The sequence below is a fragment of the Callorhinus ursinus genome, unplaced genomic scaffold (assembly GCF_003265705.2).
Source record: "Callorhinus ursinus isolate GAN/ISIS: 27379988/994484 unplaced genomic scaffold, GSC_fseal_2.0 scaffold4, whole genome shotgun sequence".
Lineage (NCBI taxonomy): Eukaryota > Metazoa > Chordata > Mammalia > Carnivora > Otariidae > Callorhinus > Callorhinus ursinus.
The window spans coordinates 52,647,857-52,665,088 of record NW_027397066.1 but is presented as its reverse complement, the minus strand read 5'-3'; the positions used below and the strand labels follow the sequence as shown (position 1 = coordinate 52,665,088).

Here is a 17,232-nt window from a genome sequence, read left to right as displayed (position 1 = left end):
CCTCCCTCATGACCTAAGCACCTCCCAAAGACCCCATCTTCAAATACCATCATATTAGGGATTAAGGTTCAACATGAATTTGTTTGTAGGCCCAGAAGCCTACACCCCTCATTCAGTCTACAGCAATTACTTAATACTTAAGGATGGTGGTGAAAAATTTTTGTTTACAGCTGTTATATTAGTTTTGCGTATTTTCACAATGCCTAACTCTAAAGAAAATTTAAGGTGGTTTATATTGTTGATTTCTAATTCTGGCAAATGTAATGTATATCTGTGCTATATCTACTTAATGAACATTTATTGTATTTTAAATATCAATAAATACTCAATTCTGACTGCCACAGATCTACTAAATTCACTTGGTAAAGAATAAATAATCTTCTGACATATCTAAATGATTTCCCAGTTCCTACGTTTGAAGTCAAATATCAGTCTCTAATATAAAGGAAAAACTCTAAATATTGATATTTCTGTGTGCACTGATATATTCTATTTTAGCTTCAGTATTGTCTAACTCAACTTCTCCTTGTCCACCCAGCTTCCTTTTCACTACTTTCCATCTCAGAATATGAAGACATGATAGCCACTAAGTGGCCATGTATTCCCTTGTTTCCACTGTGATGGCAAAGCCTTCTAGTCTAAGTACCGCGCGCTAACCGATTGCACCACTGGAGCTCCAGCAAAGCCTTCTTTAAAAGCTCACATCAACAGACACTTTTTTTTCTTGAATTCTAAATATTCCTAGGCATATGTGTGATCTTCAATCTTCTCTTTCTTTTCTTTTTTGATAAATTTTCATAGTTCAATTTCATACTCTTCTTTCTTGTCCCTTGTTGTTCTTTCTTTTATTAATTTTGAGGCTCAGTAGTAGAGGCAGACTCATTTACACCTTTCTGTTGAATTTAACTTTAATCTTTTAATATATTTATGTTTGCTTCTGGGAACTATTTTATCAGATTAAAGTCTACTTTATCAGATATTAATATAGCCACCCCAACTTCCTGATGACTATTATTTTCTTGATATATCTTTTTTTATCATTTCTATCACAACATGTCTGTGCTTTTATGATTAAAGTGAAAACCTTATAACAACATACAGCTGGGTCTTGATTTTTTTTTTTTTAAGAATTTATTTGACAGAGAGAGCACAAGCAGAGGGAGAGAGAGGGAGAAGTAAGCTCCCTGCTGAGCAAGGAGCCCAACGTGGGACTCGATCCCAGGACCCTGGGATCCTGACCTGATCTGAAGGCAGCTGCTTAACCAACGGAGCCACCCAGGTGCCCCTGGGTCTTGCTTTTGTATCCATTCGGAAATTCTCTGCTTTTCAGTTGAAGTGGTTAATCATTTAAATTTAATAAGATTACCAATATGGTAGGATTTAATTCTATAATCTTGGTAAAATTGTTTTCTATTTGTCACTTTGTTCTTTTTCATGCTTTCTTCTCATCTTACCTTTCTTTGGATTCATTAAATATGGTTAATATTGAATTTTATCTCCTTTATTGACTGGTCAGCTATACTTTGTTATTTTGTGTTTTAGTGGTTCCCCAGTGAGTACAGTGTGTGTACCTTATTTATCATTGTGTACCTTGACTTGCTATTACATCATTACATATAGTGTAAGAACCCTGCAACAGCATGTCCCCATTTAGCTCTCTCAGTCCTTGGTACTCGTGTACATTTAATTTTACGTGTCCTATACACCCCACAATGCAATGTGATTATTTTTACTCTAAGTAATCAATTTTATTTTGAATGAATTAAGAAATGAGGGGTGGAATCTGTTACATTCCCCATATATTTACTCATTCAGTATTCACCATTCAAATAGATCCAAGTTTTCTTATGATAACATTTCCCACGAGCGTGATTAACTTACATGAACACATCTTATAAGGCATTTCTTTTTTTTTAAGATTTTATTTATTTATTTGTTAGAGAATGAGAGAAAGAGAGAGCACATGAGAGGAGGGAGGGTCAGGGAGAGAAACAGACTCAGGCCCAATGTGGGACTCGATCCTCAGACTCAGTCCCGGGACTCCAGGATCATGACCTGAGCCAAAGGCAGTTGCTTAAGCAACTGAGCCACTCAGGCGCCCAAGGCAGTTCTATTAGAGATATATCCCAAACCTAGTTTTAATCTGAAAATATTTTATTTCATATTCATTTTAAAATTCCAAAGCTTTAGCAGTATGAACTCCAACCCTTGTTTCCCCCACCGAGCAAGACCACTACTTTTTTTTTTTTTAAGATTTTATTTATTTATTTATTTGAGAGAGAGAAACAGCATGAGAGGGGAGAGGGTCAGAGGGAGAAGCAGGCTCCCCGCCAAGCCGGGAGCCCGATGCGGGACTCGATCCCAGGACTCCGGGATCATGACCTGAGCCAAAGGCAGTGGCTTAACCAACTGAGTCACCCAGGCGCCCAAACCACTACTTTCAAGCTTCACTTCTTGTTCTATGGTTTCAAATATGCCCCTATTCAAAGAGCCTGGATAAATGTAGAGCTCACCTCATATGTTTCTCTTTTCTCAAGGACCAAAGTCCTATGCTGTCTAATGTTGTCCAATGCAAAAAAAAAGAAAAATATTTTGTCCAGTTTTATAGTTGTTTATAGCTGCATGTTATGTTTATTTATTTTTAAAGATTTTATGTATTTATTTTAGAAAGAGAGAGAGAGCGAGAGCTAGTGGGGAAGGGCAGAGAGTAGGAGAAAGAATCTGAAGCAGCCTCCACACTGAGCACGGGCCCACGCAGGGCTTGATCCCACAACCATGAGATCATGACCTGAGCCCAAACCAAGGATCCGATGGAAATTTCAAGTGAATCGTTCGGAAACATCTGGAATAAATTGAGAAGTCCTCATTTATATATAAAAAGAGACAAAATTTTGAACTTGAGAAGATTGTGCTCATTGAAATGAGCATTTTTGCATTAAAAATTTTCTTTTTGTATAAATTAAAGCCTTAAAATTGTTAATTTGGTGGGATATGAACAATTTTAAGAAACTTTCAAGCTTTATCTCTAATTTAAAAGCATTTTGTTACTATTTAGTGATGTCCTTTTTATTTTAACTTGTGGTAATTTTGTGCTAATAGGTAATACAATATAAATGTCGTATTGATCAACACTGTCACTAGTCTCCATATGCTTATAATTATGTTTTTACATATTTTTATTGATTCTTTGAGGGCCTGAGGGAACATTTAAATCAATTATAATATCTCTTATTATTTAGGTACAAAGTTTTTTGCTATTAAATTATATTGATCTAAATTTCATAGAGCATATCTCTTTGCTTTGATTTCTGCACCCCCTACCTCAATAGTCATTTCAGGTAGATTCTATATAAATACGAAGAACAAAGGAAAAGGAAATTAATCTAGGGAAATTAAAACAGTCATTTGATAAACATGATACTAAAGAGAAGTTGTAAGATTTATTCTAATACCATTAGGCATTCGTATACCATTGTTTGATCTTAAAGCTGAACTAGCAATCTGAGCCCATTTGCAACAAGAAAAAATATCTATTTTAAAATATAATTCCATATTCATTTTTGCTCCTTTCTCCAAATGATAATAAGTTGAATTTTTAATTACAGAATTTAGGAAACAAAGCAATTATAGGATTTTAATTGCTAGAAGAGGATTTGTCACCATATTGGTAGGAGAGCATCACCTTCTTTATGAAGTTTAAATCTCAAATCTCTATAACAAGCCTTGAGAGGGGAATTAATTGAGAGTGCTTCTACAGAGAATAAAAGACTTTTTGAGTAGCCATATACTTATACACTTATAGTAAACACCATGAAACTAAAGCAATTATTTCCTCTTGACTTATCTCCATGCACATCAGCACTGGTTTTCCAAGTAGATTATTTATTAATTCAGCTACTATTACTGCACACTTATTTTATGAAATCATGCTAGGCAACAGTAATACAAAGATGAATAAGATGTTGTCCTTGTCCCCAAAGAACTCAGTGCAGTAGGAAAGGCAAACATATATACTCATTTACAGTAGAATGCCACAGTTACAGAAATGAATTAATAAGCAGAGCACTGCTGGAGCACAGAAGAAACTCCATCTGTATATTATGCTTTAACTTAATAACTCATTGAACGCTCACTATGTGTCAAGCACTGCACTAGAAACCATGTTATAGTTAAAAAGATTATTGAACTTGGTTCTTACAACTTAATTTTATACCCAGTTCTACAACCTCTTAGCTGAAAAATCACATACAAATAACTTCACCTTTCTGAGAGTTCTTTCTTCCATCTGTACTACAGGAATAATAATATCCAATGGCTTTTTTAATAATTAAACCTCTTTAATGTAACCAGTCTACTTCCATCAGTGATACCCTCCTCCCTATCTAAATGACCTCCATTCAGGTTCCAATACCCTATACTAGCACAACACACAAATGGAAAGTTTCTTACATTCTTCAGGCTTTAACATCCCATGGCAGACGCTCCCAGATGCTCCCCCATCCCACATGGGATCTTAAACCCCACTTTAGGACACAGACTCCTCTCTTTTGCAGCAAGCTACCGTCCATGGACTCACTTAATGGCTTTCAAAAAGAAATTTCAAGAAGAGAAAGGAAGGGAAGGAAAAGAAAGGGAAAGGCAATGAAGAGAAAGGTAAGCTATGCATAGTCTGCAATATAACAAAATATGAAAAGCTTTTCAAAAGTGGTTGTACTATTATGCAGCCATCAAAAGGAATGAAATCTTGCCATTTGCAATGATGTGGATAGAACTGGAGGGTGTTATGCTGAGCGAAATAAGTCAATCAGAGAAAGACATGTATCATATGACCTCACTGATATGAGGAATTCTTAATCTCAGAAAACAAACTGAGGGCTGCTGGAGTGGTGGGGGGTGGGAGGGATGGGGTGGCTCAGTGATAGACATTGGGGAGGGTATGTGCTATGGTGAGCGCTGTGGATTGTGCAAGACTGTTGAATCACAGACCTGTACCTCTGAAACACATAATACATTATATGTTAAAAAAGAAAAAAGAAGAAGATAGCAGGAGGGGAAGAATGAAGGGGGGGAATTGGACGGGGAGACGAACCATGAAAGACGATGGACTCTGAAAAACAAACTGAGGGTTCTAGAGGGGAGGGGGGTGGGGAGATGGGTTCGCCTGGTGATGGGTATTAAAGAGGGCACGTTCTGCGTGGAGCACTGGGTATTATGCACAAACAATGAATCATGGAACACTATGTTAAAAACTAATGATGTAACGTATGGTGATTAACATAATAAAAAAATAAAAAAACTACTGATGTAATGTATGGTGATTAACATAATAATAAAAAAATCAAAAATTAAAAAAAGTGTTTGTACCAATTTCCACTCTAATCTACAGTTCACATAATTTGTCCATAAAATTTATTTTCAAACTAATATACTTCTGAAAATGAAAAAAGGTCCTTTAAAAAAGGTATGCTTGGACAATTAACTTTAGCCAGGATTTTATTAGGCAAACCAAGATATTTTTGTCACCCAATGCATGAAAATTTCTATCTCTGTACATCTTCAGCCATACTTGATATTGTGATTAATTTTAATGCCAACCCTTTATTTTGGTACACTAGTAATACCTTATTGTGATTTTAGTTTGCAATGCCCTATATGCCAATTCCACATATTAATATTTTTTGATCATTGAGCTATCTTTGAAGAGAAGATATACAAGTCTTATCTACTTTTATAGTGGGCTGTCTTTTTATCTTTGGTTTTTAAGTATTATTTCCAGTTTCTGGATTATGAATCTTTCACCTTTATTTTTCCATTCAAAATAAAATTTAGTTCAAGCAAACACATTCCGGATTGGTGGAAAATCCATTAACCCATTTGGGTGTCTCATCCAGAATTATTATACCTTCCAAGACCATAGTGCCAGATAATCATTCAAACGTCATACTCCAGGGGAGAAAACATACTTCATAGCTTACCAATCCACTACTGATATGTTACTATTGCAAGTTAGCATTCTTCATTCACACAAATATCATGTCCACCCTGCAGTGATTCCTCACCATTCCAACTCCATGCATAGACCACCAAGGATTTCCCTTTCTATTCACATTCTCGGGCATGTTGACCAGAGCACAAAGCTTGGGGTAGGAGAATAGGTTTGGAAGAACTTTCCAAATTAATTATAAGCTACACTAAACATTTTCCCATGATCTTGAGTTTCTTGTTTGAACCTGGGTCACTACACTATGGTAGGACAAAGCACATTTTGTATAGTAATCTGATTAAAGAAGCTGTATTGTCTATTTTTTCCACTGGGACAGAGCTGAGGACATCCTAGGTCAGCCTAAGTGATAACTCAAAAGAAACAGAAACCGGCAGCAGCCACCCATATGCCTCTGACCTTTCCAGGTGCTAGTTTCTGTATTTCTGGATCCAAGCATGTTTTTTACAGCCCAGAACACTGGAAGGAGGATTTGCCTCTACTCACAGGAGACAGGTAAGTGCCAGTGAATCAACACCATTTCTTTCTCCCTGAGACAGCCCTCAATCAATAACCCCCCAGAAACTAGTCTATAAATAAACAGCACAGAGCCCTCAGCCCTTCACAGAGAATTCTGAGTCAGGAGTTAAACCGAATTAATATGAAGTTTCTTATTGTGGTAACTGACTTCATAACACACACATTAACTATCTTCTCTTCCTGTTTGACTTCGTCACTCTTCCTGCAGGATTACCTGTACTTCCCCCGCAAAATTACTAGGCCTGAAATCTGTCTCAGCATTAGCTTCCGGAGGAACACAAATTAAGAATTCTAACTTTGTATTCCAGATAAATGTAATCTGCTTAGTCTTCAGTTATCAATTTTGAGAAGAAAGACTCTCAGGGAGTGACACCTTGACAGAATCAGAAAAGATTTTGTTACACCATCAGCCAAATGTAATGATTGCCCATGTCCTCTGCCTCTGCCTCAACAGTGGAATGTCTTAGTAAACTTTCACAAGACAAAAAAAGCTCAGCTGTTTAATTTAATAAAAAAGACAACATATCTTCCCTGTTTTCTGTTCCTTTTCTCTGATTTGTCCTTTAGGGCAGGTCATTCTTATGCAGAGTTGACATTCAGATAACACACTGGTACATTTGTTAAAATATTTAAATACTTCTATGCTGATTGCCAAACATCCATCTCCTGAGCTCCTGAGATTCTCACTCTCCACTGCCTGGGCTACCTTGATACCTTCTCTGGGACTCCAAAATGCCCCATGATAAAGGAAGAAGGGTTAATCCAGGCCAGAAGGACTTCTTAGATCCAGCTCTAGGGTACAAGCCTAGTTTCACAGCATGGATATCCTCTGACTGGTCAGTGCCAATGTTGTTGGGTAGACAGCTGGTTAAATATTTTGACTGCCAATACAATTCTTATCTCAGCCTGCATTTGCTTAGCTAACACTTCTTTACTCTTCACCAGGACCTTACCTGTCCTCGCAGAATCCCTTCATGATCACTTCTCTAAAACAACAAAGTAAACATTCCTGATGATAAGCTCCACAATGTGCAAAATCAGCTAGTCTAAAAAAAAATTAGTAACTATCAGGTTTAACAAAGTTAAATTTTTCTTTTTGTGTTAAATGCAGTCCTGCTCTAACTTTTTAATATGCTAATTAGGTTGTGAATATTCAAGTATGGATTTCAGCGGGCAGTGTTTCTGCAGCCTATTTAACTAGTGGTAGACATGTATTAATGTTCTATGTGCTTACTTACCATTAGAAGGGCACTAGTATTTTGATGTAAAAAACATAGGGTACACAACATCAGATACATCACAGTCTCCAGAGAGACAAGTATTTGACCATTGTATTTTAGGGGGAAAAAAAAAGATGAAGGAGAAGAAGGAAAAAATAAAAATCAATTCAATCAAGCAACAGTAACAATATAATATAGAGGTTTTAACCCAAAATGTGTTTGACAAGTTTTTTTTTCAGAAACATAAAGAAGCAAAAATTATGGAATCTGAACTGTCTATATACACATTTCTCCAAAATAGGCCTATTGAATTTAAATTAGACGCTTCCTACATAGGCATCACTTCAGAATAACAAGCCAGTCCCAAACAACTAGAGAAAAACTGAACTCTGAAGTAAGTTCCCCCAAGCTCTTCAGAGTATTCCTACAAATGTGTGTGGTGGTGATGCCAGGCAGCCTGGATCTCTCCACACCCACTGGCAGCCACATTGGCCAAGCCAGACTTACCCTTCCTGGACGTGGTGGGAGTCTTGGATGGATAGTAGTCTTATGGGCTCCCGGACTTGAAGAAGTTGTTGACAGGAGGCGGTGGAGTGTGCAGCAGACCAAGTGGCCTCCAACCCCACAGCCTCTGCTGCTCAAGATAGCCCTGAAATCCGCGTGCCTGTGCAGGCCAGCAAGTCAACAGAGGGGAAGAGCGCTGGGGCCTCGTTAGTCTTCTTGGCTGAAAGCATCTGGACCATCTTGCAGTGCGTGCCGGGGGAGCTCCTGGGATGGGAGAGAGCAAGGGCAGCTTACAACGAGGAGAGTGGCACCGCCATCGTCCTGGGCAGAAGTTTGGGCATATTACTGCCCCTAGGTTTGTTCCTCCTCTCTAAAATTGGTTCCAGCATGCTTACCCTGACCTGACACACCCATCTGATCCTGCATAAAAACCCCTTTCTCAGTGCGAGAGCAGTGGGCTGCATTCCTTCCCAGGCTGATTGGGCTTGCTACCCTGGCCCCCAACAGCCACAGCGCTTTCCGCCAAATCTCTGAACCCTCCGGCTCACATGCTTCTCCGCCCAGAGCCGTTCTCTTTGGAGGAGTTGGGAAACCGAGGCCTGGAGAGGGGGCGCACCTGTGGCCTCACCCAGTGAGGCAGGGAGCAGCCGGTGTTAGAATTCCCAGGGCCAGGCTCAGGAGCAGCCGCGGAGACTGCCAGGGGTCACGAGTGCGCGCCTCTGGGTGCGCTGCGGACGGGCTGCCTACAGAGGCCTACCACTGAGCGCGCGGGAATCCTGGCGCACCCTGCGAGATTCTCCCCCCCGCCACCCAAGCCGCCAAACGTGAGTTAAAGTTTGGGTGCACACTCCCACAACACGGGCCCATCACGTGCGCAAGGAGACTCCACACTCCCACCCGCAGCAGAGAAAATGAACCCAGCGTGGGCAGAGGGGCACAAAGTCAGATCCGCGCAAGCTCACTCCCGTGCACAGCCCTCACTCCCATGCACAGCCCCCACCCCCGCAAGTGCACGTTTGGGAACACGTGACATGCCACACAAACCACACTCACATTCACCTGCTCAGACGCACAGAGACTCTTGCAGCAGCGATCTCATACTACACGCAGGCTGCTTCCCCCCGCCCCCCGTCCCCCTCCGGGGTGCCTCAGCCCTTCCATCATCCCTCCAGACATAGGGCTCAGGACACCCAAACACTCTACCCTTCCGGACTCCCCGCACCCTTCCAAAGTTCCCCAGACTGAGTGTCAGTGGCATGCCAGCCTTGGATTTATAATGCCAACATGTTTGACGTGGATTAATGATGTCAATATGATAGTTATAGGTATAAGGCACATGTAGCTCTTGCTATTCATTTAAATGTTAAAACTGAAAAATGATTTCTAGACTGCTGCCAGCCTTTGTGTAATATAATCCACTATTATCCTTCAGCTGTCACTCATTATGGGATTTTAATTTAATTTTAATATTATGTTGTATAGACTTTCATTGTTCTCTGCTTACTTGGTGAATCCAACAATTATTTATAATAAGGAAACTGTAGGTTTAAAAAAATAACTCGTTGAATAACATTTAGTTAATGAATGCTCCAAGGTTTGCTATGTGTTTTTCTTGGAGCTGGGATAGAGGATCTGGATTAGGGAAGAATTCACAATACTTCAGAAATAATGTTCACGTTTGTGAAGCATGCTCAGATTATGATTACCTTGACAACATCTGGCTGAAATGATGTACAACGCAAGTTCATAAAAGGGTGAGGAAGCATAAATTATAATTTGTTGGGCATTTTTCCTTTTGAACAAAATGAAATTTTAATCTAATAAATGCCTGAAATAGGATTTAGAAAGTAGTGTACTTCATAGCTCTAACCTATATATATCTTCTATTAGGGTGTGTGTGTGTCTGTGTGTGTGAACACACTTGCATGCCTGCAAACATAATATATTAAAAGCTAGACCTAGGGTGAGTGAGACAGAATAGAACAGAATTGTAGATGTTGCCTTTCCCTGTACATGATGAAATAAACAAAAATATATTAAAATTTTCTTATATGTGTATGTACCAACATCAAATAAATAAGAAGAAAATAAATGAACTGTCAAGGGGAAAAAATGCAACTATTAAGGAAAGAAACAAGACTCTTGGTTAGGACCTCTCCAGCCAAACAGCACTGATATAAGAAGGTGAATGGAATCAATCTTAAGAATTCTTACCAATGCCTTCCCATCTCAAAGTTGATTGGGATGGAGATGGGTGAGTCATGAATAGATTCTGTGGAAAATGTGGGGCAAAAACATTGAGCTTAGACAGTGCTGCATACTAATAGTACCATACTAAGGTACCAGAATGAATGGCTACTGAGCATGTCACTTTTCAGGCATGTAAAAGAACAGGGAAAGTGAGCAGAATCTCATGAGACTGAAACACACCCTGATGGAATGGAATAAGCCTTAATATATATATTCGATATCCTCTAGGGAAAAAATAGCACAAAAAACTGGCGGGGCAATAGCATTGCCTAACCTCAGGAATTAGGCAGTTCTCTGGAATATAATTTATATGCCCCCCCCTAGAATTTTCGAAAGCTACCCTCAACCCAAACCAAGTTTCTGCAACCCATGTATTTTCAGGACATATGGTTCAGATTTAAGAAAACTGACTAGAAAACAACACTCAGCCCTAATACTATCATGCTAAGAAAGATGAATGCTTTCATTTAATGATCTGTAAATATCTTTTAAAGTATGATCTTATCTTAACATGTATCTTTCAGTCTATTTATTTTCCATCCATTCATCTATCCATGCATGTATGTATATATAGCCATCCTTCTCCATGTACAGATGCATAAAGAAATATCTGTAATGATGTTCATCAAATGGTGACAATAGATTTACCCCAGAGATATATTTGAGTTCTCTATTGCTTTTTTCTGTGGCTCTTTTGCAATCATAGAATTTAATCATTACTATAAGAAATAGAACAGGGGCACCTGGGTGGCTCAGTCGGTTAAGCGTCTGCCTTCCACTCAGGTCATGATCCCAGAGTCCTGGGATAGAGCCCCGCGTCAGGCTCCTTGCTCAGAGGGGAGCCTGCTTCTCCCTCTCCCTCTGCCCGTCGCTCCCCCAGCTTGCGCTCTGTCTCTCCATCAAATAAATAAGTAAAATCTCAAAAAAAAAGAACAACAACAAAAAATAAGAGCTACATCTCCTCTCTAAGCACTATTGAGTTCTTAAAAATAATTTTTAAAAATTTGCATTTCCAATTTTTTTATAAAGAGATCAAGGGAAACTAGAATTTTTATTTCTTTCTATCCCCGCTTTGTTGAGATATAATTGAGATATAATAGAATATTTATTTCTAGCAGTAAACATAGTAGCAACAAAAAATTATAAGAGCTTAAAAGAGGGGATAGAGAAATAGACTTTGCTAAACTACTTTTAATATCTGTAATCTTTGCATTTCTTATTCGTTGTTTGTCTCTCTCTCTTTTTTTAACTTGATTTTCCTCCTCTGTTCTTAGTCGAACTTCATTTCTGATACCAATGCAGAAATGAAGGATCTGTGTTGAGATGGATATGTTGGTTGCACCCCTCCTGGTTTGTAAGATTCTGTGAGTGAGTGAGTGTGTGAGCATGTGTGCATGTTGTGTGAAGAGAGGGGAGGGGCAGAGAAGACAAAACAAATAAAAACATTGTCTCAAGGGGTTTCAAAAACAATGGAGTTTTACATTTATAAATCACTATCTTTCAATACAGTGATAGATCACAAGAAGGAAACTACCCGTGACTCATGAATTAATGCTTGATTTACTTAGGTTTTGTTTTTTATTATTTTTATCTGTCATTTTGCACTTTCATCCACAGACTTAACAGCTGACAATAATGCTGTTATTCGATTTTATAAGATCTTGTTATTCCTATCTTTTTGCTGTGACAAATTGTGTAGAAATTTATTTGCAGCATCATTTCCAAATTTCCTTTTGTCTTTGAAACTCGGTTCTAAATCAAAGTAGAGTTGGATTTTACTAATATTCCATATCAGCCAGTATTTCCATTTCAATGCATAGGGCTCTGTGAAATGCCTGCAGCCCATCCAGAAAACAAATATCCACAATCTTTAGTTCTTTCTGTAATGACCTTTAAATAGAGGACACTGACTTCAGTGTTCCATATTAGCCCATATCATCAAAGTTAAATCATTAAATTTTATGCCAAAGTGTAAATTCTAATGATGTATTATCATCATGAACTGGGAGAAATCACTATTTATATTTTAACATTTGTAAAACTGTTTTCTTAAAATTCCCAAATTGTCCATCAAAGGACATTAGTAAATGAAATAAAGTTGAAATAACACTGAATAGGCTCAAGTGGTTTTTTTTTTGTGCTTTTCAATTCTAAAAAAAAAAAAAAAAAGAGTGATCCAAAGTATTGTTGAAGGCCTCAACTGTGCAACATTTATTTAACTGTTTATTATTGTGTGGGCTGACTTTATACCTTCATATATTTCATTAAGTGTGCATATCAAGATACTAATCCACACTGCTTTGGTAAATCCAAATTCTATGCCTTCTGAAGAAAAAGCAGTGACATTTCCTGGGGTCTTAAATGCTGGTTGTAGTCAGTATTTTTCTTGAAATCTGTAGTGAGAAAAATACAATTAATTGTTAGTTGTCACTTTTGATGAACTCAACCATCAAGAAATTTTCAATAAGCAGTAAAAATTGCCAAAAATGGTTTTGTAAAATTCTTTTGATGATTTACATTCCCTGAAACAATGTACTATAAGTCATTAGGCTGCTGAAATATTGTCAGTGCCACAGAATGTAATTATATCAACAAATAGAACTTTAGTTCTAGAAGGAAAACAAAAAGCTCATCTTCAATCACATTATAGGTGTGAATTTAGGTCAAATGATTTTTGTAAAATTATACAGTTAGTGACAGAACTTAGAAGAGCTCTAGGTTTATCACATTTTTTACACTGCTTCTCAAATTTAATATTTTTCAAATATTGAATTTCTAACAATAATGTAAATTAAACTTCTAGACCTCCACTGTCTTTCAAAGCTTCAAACTACATATGGATCAAGGAAGTACACACGTGTGCGTGAGTGCGCGCACACACACACACACACACACACACAGCAGAACAGAAGTTAGAACTTTAAGCTAATTGCATTATTTTGTTTTTCAGAAATAATTCTGGTTTTACACCAAAGGTCAGACTGAAAAATAAAATAAACGGACCATATAAAATGTACAATAAATTGCTTACAAATATAAAAAGTACATCATTTAAGATTTGTTTTTACAACCCATGTGAATGAATCATATATGTTGATGGTATACTTCCAAATACTGCTACTAAATAAAAATTAAGAATAGAGGGCATATACAGACATTAGGTTTAATATTGGAAATAAATGTTGTTCTAGATTTGGAAAAAAAAGAATAGAAGGCACATAAAAGATGTTTTATTAGGAAAAAGATTCCTTATTCACCTTGGAAAATGGCGTTAGGCAATCTCATTTTGCATTCCTTGCCAACTATTTTGTGTTAGTATTCCACTGTTCATACAATTGTGAGGGGATCTGTAGAGTATTAATTATTTTGCATTATGTTTGTAGATAGTTAACATATACTTGTATTATGCATTCTTCATAAATTAAGAAACCTATTCTGTAAACAGTAACTGCTGTACAACTCATGGAATTAGTTGATTTTGTTTTGTTGTTAGTGAAGCCCACGTGCTTTGATATACTTTACCATTACTTTTTAACCTACATTGTAGGTAGTGATGCAAAACAAAATGTATATTGAAATGATATGGACTTGATAGCAACAAGTACACTTCAGGGATTTTCTGAAAGAATTGTCATGTCTTCCCATAAAATTGAAATTATTTTATTATTATCATTTAATAAGAAATACTTCTTTGTTTATATTACCTTAAAATATATTTCATATTTGATGATTGTCACAGAACTGGGCTTTTCAAACTAATGTATAGCACCTTCCAGAAAAGAGTTAATGGGTAGGGTGCCTGGGTGGCTCAGTTGTTAAGCGTCTGCCTTTGGCTCAGGCCATGGTCCCAGGGTTCTGGGATCGAGCCCCGCATCAGGCTCCCTGCTCCGCGGGAAGCCTGCTTCTTCCTCTCCCCCTCCCCCCTGCTTGTGTTCCCTCTCTTGCTGTGTCTCTCTCTGTTAAATAAATAAAATCTTAAAAAAAAAAAGAGTTAATGGATAATGTATAAGGGAGTAATGCATCTAGTTTCAGAATAAATACAACGTTCCTTTTTTGAGTGTCTGTTTAGTCAGTGGTGATTCTGAATCATTTTTAAATTAAAACTACATTGATATGGCGACTGTTTGAAAATATTTTTATGCTTTATATGATAAAATTTGTAATTAAAAATAAAAGTGATTTGCTCATCAAGGCTGTTTAGGTTATGACTCCAAATAACTGGAGGTAAGCATTCCTTCTCCCCTGTCATAAGAATTCCTCTGATGGAAATATTTGAGAAGCACTATAATATAATACCATAGTCCCAGTAGTTTAAGGATTTATAGTAAATTTTTTTCCAATATTGAGCATCAGGAAAACTTTTCATAGTTTAAGAATATCAGAAGGAGACATCTGAAGAGCTTTCAAGGAAAATGGCAACATTTCTCTTAATTTGTAAATATTTGTGAAAAGAGACATGGTATAAAATTAGGATAAAACTGCATCTATGATGTAAACTAGGAAAACCTGTCAGACATTCCATACTAATAACAGTATGGAAAAAATATAAAAGTGAGATATTTTACTTCTCATGCACTAGAACATAAATAAAAGGAAAGTATGAAAAGCAGTGATACCCAATAACAGAGGCAAGCAAAGGAGGCCGAGTCAATATCCAGTCACAGTTGAATGAGGCTGCCCTGTGGCTAGAAAATCCTGCCAGGAAGAGGCACAGATGTCACTGGGTTATGAAACCTGTGTGAATGGCCAAGCCAGCCAGAGAAAAGATACTCTTTTTGCAAAAAGGTGAAACTTTCTTGTGACTACCTGAAATCTGCCGTCCTCCATACTCTGTTTTAGCCACCCTGGAATGGAAACTACGGCTCATCTCAGATGCCAACCACAGTGTTGGGATAAGTGCTGAGGACACATTTTAGCTCAAGGGAAATGTGCTATGACTGACTGGCAAAGTTTGCCATAGGAACAATGGTGGGAAAAGACATCAAGTGATTCATGTATTTTATAATTTGACATAAATTAGTTCATTTCCAAACTGATTATTTCAATTCTTTTTTTTCTTTTTTCTTTTTTCTTTTCATGTTTACCTCATTGCCACACTTTGTAGGGTCCTTTGTTTTTCCTTTCAGAACCTTTTAGAATTTTTCCCTTCTGTGTAATGATTTCTTATGTCCACTATCTTGTATTGAGCTGTGGATTTCTTAATTAATATTTATTTTACTTGGCACTCAGGAGGGAGTGTCGTTTGAGAATTTAGATCTTCTATTTTGGAAAAACTGTCAGCAATTTTCTTTTTTTATTATTTATTTTTTTATTATTATGTTATGTTAATCACCATACATCACATCATTAGTTTTTGATGTGGTGTTCCATGATTCATTGTTTGCATATAACACCCAGTACTCCACGCAGAACGTGCCCTCTTTAATACCCATCACCAGGCTAACCCATCCCCCTACCCTCCTCCCCTCTAGAACCTTCAGTTTGTTTTTCAGAGTCCATCGTCTCTCTGAATCTTGCTTCTTCTCCATTCCCCCAGTCTTTTTTTTTTTTTTCTTTGTTTCTGGAAACATTGTTCCATTTTTCTGAGCTTCCCATTCTAGCCTTCATGCTGCTTAACTGCCGGTTCACATTCCTTTTTGTCTGTCTGTGCTGGACTGCCAGTTTCTTTCTGCACCATTTTCCACTGCTGCAATTTTCTACTCCACATGAACTTAGAAGGTTCTAAAAGAACTGCTGAAAATGTTTATTTCAATAGCAAATTATTTCTATTTCAACCACTTTTAACAAAGACATTGTTAAAAATGTGTACCTTGCCCTCGAGAATAAGGTTCTGCCTCTTAATTCTCCTCCAATTCCCATATATATAATATACTGAAATAACTACATGCTCATGATGGAGCAGTTACATGCACATACGCATACACTTAGTAGATAAATTATATTTATGTAACAGTTCCAGAATTTAGGTCATGGTATCTTTAAAGTTGAGAAATTATCATTACAGGCATGGGGTCACCCTCTTCTCTGTCCTGCTGGTTAGGCTGTGTAAAAGAGCAGCAGATTCTTTTTTTTTTTTTTTTTTTCCTTTGGGAGAGAAAGGGGGGAGGGACAGAGGGAGAGAGAGAGAAAGAGAAAGAGACTCTCAAGCAGGCTCCACACTCAGTGCAGAACCAGATGTGGAACTCAATTTCATGACCTTAGATCATGACCTGAGGCAAAATCAAGAGTCAAATGCTTAGCTGAATGAGCCACCCAGGTGTCCCAAGAACAGCAGATTCTTAAGGAAATTAATTATTTTTGACTATTTGTCCATAAACAATGCATGCTTTGATTTTCTTTCTCTCTCTCATTTTATTCTCCCTACTTTCCTTTTTTGTGCCATCTTGTACTGGGTAAAGAGGATCTCCTTTACCAAAGTGGGTGGGCATTATCCAATCCTTTGAGAAAGGGCCTGAATAGAACAAAAAGGCAGAAAAAGTACAAGTTTGCTCTCTACTTGAGTTAGGACACCCATCTTCTCCTGCCCTTAGTCATCAAGTTTCCTGGTTTTAAGGCCTTCTAGACTCAGGCAGGAACTTACCTCACTGGCTCCCCTGGTCTCACATCTTCAGGTTTGGACTAGAACTACAACCCCAGTTTTCCTGTTCTCCAGCTTGCAGATGATAGATGATAGGATTTTTCAGTCTCCACAATTATGTGAGCAAATCCCTCATAATGAATATCTGTCCATATATCCTC

At 37.6% G+C, this 17,232-nt stretch overlaps 1 long non-coding RNA gene across 2 annotated transcripts in view; it reads right to left on the bottom strand.

Annotated features, from left to right (window-relative positions):
• The window catches only part of LOC141372610 (uncharacterized), a 121,140-nt gene that overhangs the window by 17,020 nt on the left and 86,888 nt on the right, over positions 1-17,232 (bottom strand). For both annotated transcript variants that reach the window (XR_012377931.1, XR_012377932.1), the window contains exons 2-4: positions 12,745-12,887; positions 11,238-11,412; positions 8,248-8,508 (exon numbers count right to left, since the gene is read on the bottom strand). This is a non-coding gene — a long non-coding RNA (uncharacterized lncRNA). The remainder of the gene's footprint in view (positions 1-8,247; positions 8,509-11,237; positions 11,413-12,744; positions 12,888-17,232) is intronic.